Genomic DNA, 4,252 nt, shown 5'->3' on the forward strand with positions numbered 1-4,252 from the left:
TGTTGTTTTTTAGTGAGGCAATTGGGGTTGACTTGCCCAGGGTCACACAGCTAGTAAGTGTTAAGTGTCTGAGGCCGAATTTGAACTCAGGTCCTCCTGAGTCCAGGGCCGGTGCTCTATCCACTGCGCCACCTAGCTGCCCCCCAATGTCGGTTTGAGGACATTGAAACTGATCAAGAACTTTTCTCATGCTTAGTCTAAAGCCTATGTTTGACTAGTTCAATAGAAAAGTATTCTCATCTGATTAATGTATCAGGAGGTAAGATCTTGACACTTAGTTTGTGTTGGGTAGGGATGGTTTGATTGAAGATAGATGGCACAGTGGATAGAGCACCAAGCCTTAAGTCAAGAAGACCAGAGTTCAAATCTAGCCTCAGATATTTTCTGTGTGACTTTGGGTAAGTCACTTAATTTCTGCTTCAACTGTAAAATGGAAATAATAATAGCGTGTATCTCCCAGGGTTGTTAAGTGATCAAATGAAATAAAATTTGTAAAACACGTATCACAGTGCCTGGCACATAGTAGGTATTACATAAACATTATTATTATTATTTACTCAATTGATCCCCACCCTTATAATGCAGGTAGATAGTGGAGTTGGCCAGGCCTTACACCCCTAATATTCAGTGGAAGATGTTGAGAGAAGCACACTGTGTAGGAACTAGAGAAAAGCAGAAATCTAATGAGGGAAATAATATGCAAACAAATATATAAAAAGCAAACTACATACAAGATAAATAGGAAATAATTAACAGAGGGAAGGCACTAGAATTAAGAGAAATTGGGGAAGGCTTCCAGTAAAAAGGTAGAATTTTAGTTTAGCCTCCCTAACTTCTTTTTAAGTCCCAACTAAAATTCCATCTTGTTCAGGAAGGCTTTCCCAACCCCTCTTAATTCTAGCTTGTATAGCTTGCTTTGTATATATTTGTTTGCATACTCTCTCCCCTATTAGACTGTAAGCTCCTTGAGGAAAGGGACTGTCCTTTGCCTCTTTTTCTATCACCAGCACTCAGCTCAGTGCCTGGCACATCATCAGTGGTTAATAAATGTTTATTGCACAACTACCAAACACTCTTCACACAAATCAAATCAGATCTAAATAATTGGAAAGATATCAATTGCTCATGGATAGGCAGAGCTAATATAGTAAAAATGACAATACTGCCTAAATTAATTTACTTATTCAGTGCCATACCAATCAGACTACCTAAAAATTATTTTATACAGCTAGAAAAAATAATAACAAAATTCATCTGGAAAAACAAAAAATCAAGAATATCCAGGGAAATAATGAAAAAAAATTCACAGGAAGGTGGGTTAGCGGTACCAAACCTGGAGCTTTACTATAAAGCGGCAGTCATCAAAACTATCTGGTACTGGCTAAAAAATAGAGTGGTAGATCAATGGAATAGGCTAGGCTCAGGAAATGCAGTAGTAAATGACACTAGTAATGTAGTGTTTGATAAACCCAAAGACTCCAGCTTCTGGGATAGGAACTCAGTATTTGACAAAAACTGCTGGGAAAACTGGAAGATAGTATGGCAGAAATTAGGCATAGACCAACATCTTACACCTTATACTAAAATAAGGTCAAAATGGATACATGATTTAGACATAAGAGGTGATACCATAGGTAAATTAAGAGAGAAAGGAATAGTGTACCTATCAGATCTTTAGAAAGGAGAACAGTTTTTGACCAAACAAGAGATAGAGTATATTATAAAATGCAAAATGGATGATTTTGATTATATTAAATTAAAAAATTTTTGTACAAACAGAAGCAATGCATCCAAAATTGGAAGGGAGGCAGAAAACTGGGAAACAATTTTTGAGGCCAGTGCTTCTGATAAAGGCCTCATCTCTAAAATATATAGGGAACTAAATCAAATTTATAAGAATCCAAGTCATTCCCCAATTGAGAAATAGTCAAAGGATATGAACAGGCAGTTTTCTGATGAAGAAACCAAAGCTATCTATTCCCATATGAAAAAATGCTCTAAATCTCTAATTATTAGAGAGATGCAAATTAAAACAACTGTGAGGTACCACCTGACACCTATCAGATTGGCTAAAATGACAAAAAAGGAAGATAATAAATGTTGGAGAAGCTGTGGGAAAATTGGAACACTAATGCATTGTTGGTGGAGCTGTGAGCTGATCCAACCATTCTGGAGAGCAATTTGGAATTATGCCCAAAGGGCAATAAAGCTGTGCATACCCTTTGACCCAGCAATTCCACTTTTAGGTCTTTTGCCCAAAGAAATCATGGAAGGGGGAAAGGGACCCACATGTACAAAAATATGTATAGCTGCTCTTTACGTGGTAGCAAGGAATTGGAAGTTGAGGGGGTGCCCATCAATTGGGGAATGGCTGGACAAGTTGTGGTATATGAATACAATGGAATACTATTGTGCTGTAAGAAATGATGAGCAGGAAGAGTTCAGAGAAACCTGGAGGGTCTTGTGTGGGCTGATGATGAGTGAGATGAGCAGAACCAGAAGAACATTGTACACAGTATCATCAACATTGAGTGTTGACCTACTGTGATGGACTATATTCTTCTCACCAATGCAATGGTACAGAAGAGTTCCAGGGAACTCATGATAGAAGAGGATCTCCAAATCCAAGAAAAAAAAAGAAAGAAAGAACTGTGGAGTATAGATGCTGATTGAACCATATTATTTCTTTTATTTTGGGTGCTGTTGTTTTTTTTTTCTATTTTGAGGTTTTGCATCACTGCTCTGATTTTTTCTCTTGTAACAGGATTAATGCAGAAATAGGATTAATGTTATTATGTGTATATATATATGTGTGTATATATCTATATGTATATGTATATGTATAGAGATATATAGATATAACCTATATCAGATTACCTGCTGTCTAGGGAAGGGGGGAGGGAGGGGAGGGAGGGAGAAAAATCTGAAATTGTAAAGCTTGTATAAACAAAAGTTGAGAACTATCTTTACATGTAACAGAAAAAATAAAATACCTTATACATTAAAAAAATAAATAAATGTTTATTGATTGATTATTGATAGCTGGGACTTCAAAGAAGCCAGGAAGGTCAGTAGTTGGAGCAAAAGTGGGAGAGCATTCTAGGTATGGGGATAGCCAGAGAAAATGCTAGGAGCTTGTGCTTGCTTCAGCAGCTCATATACTAAAATTGGAACGATACAGAGAAGATTAGAATAGCCCCTGAGCACGGATGACAGGATATTAGTATCATTGTATGGAAGAGTAAGGTGTAAGATTGGAAAGGTAGGACAGGTTGGGTTATGAAGGGCTTTGAATGCCAAACAGAGTATTTTGTATTTGCTCCCGAGGCGAAAGGAAGCCACTGGAGTTTATTGAGTGGGAGGTGGGGTGACATTTTAGGAAATATCATCTTATCTAGGTAGAAGCAGGCTGACCCACCAGCAGCTATTGCTGTCATCCAAACACGGAGGCCTGCACTAGAGTGGTGGCTTCTTGTTGTTGTTTACCTTTCATTCTCAAAGAGGACTGTAACTTGGGGTGATGTCATGAGTTGCAATGAATTGGATTTAAGTGAGGGAGAGCTGTGCAAGGTCGCCAACCTCACTCTCTCCTCCAGAGCCATCTGGATTCAATGATGACCCCGGATGTTTAAGGCAATTGAGGTTAAGTGACTTGTCCAGGGTCACACAGCTAATAAGTGTCTAAGATGAGATTTGAACTCAGGTTCTCTTGACTCCAGGGCCATTGCTCTATCCACTTCGACACCTAGCTGCCCCATAGAGTGGTGGCAGTGTCAGAGGAGAAAAGGGGATGTGTTCAAAAGATGTTGCAGGGGCAGTTAGGTGGCACGGTGGATAGAGCACCAGCCCTGGATTCAGGAGGACCTGAGTTCAAATCTGGCTTCAGACACTTAACTAGCTGTGTGACCCTGGGCAAGTCACTTAACCCCAATTGCCTAAAAAAAAAAAAAAAGATGTTGCAAAGGCGAAATCAACAGACCTTAACAACAGCTTGGATATGGAAGATGAGAGATGGTGAGGAATCCAAGATGACTCCTAGGCTTTGATCCAGAAAGACAGGGAGGATGGACATACTGAGTTTAAGATATCCACTGGATTTCCAGCTTGAGATGTCTGAAATGCAGTTGGAGATGTGAGATTGGAGGTCAGCAGAGAGACTGGGGCAAGAGAGGTAGATTTGAAGATCACCAACATAGAGATGGCAATCAAACCCGGAGGAGCACTGTGCTAAGTGTGGAGGATACAAAGAAAA

At 39.2% G+C, this 4,252-nt stretch overlaps 1 pseudogene; it reads left to right on the top strand.

The window, feature by feature from the left end:
- Window positions 1-3,137: 3,137 nt before the first annotated feature.
- Window positions 3,138-3,235, top strand: LOC122737693 (annotated as a pseudogene).
- Window positions 3,236-4,252: the final 1,017 nt, after the last annotated feature.

The sequence above is a fragment of the Dromiciops gliroides genome, chromosome 1 (genome assembly GCF_019393635.1).
Source record: "Dromiciops gliroides isolate mDroGli1 chromosome 1, mDroGli1.pri, whole genome shotgun sequence".
Classification (NCBI taxonomy): Eukaryota; Metazoa; Chordata; class Mammalia; order Microbiotheria; family Microbiotheriidae; genus Dromiciops; species Dromiciops gliroides.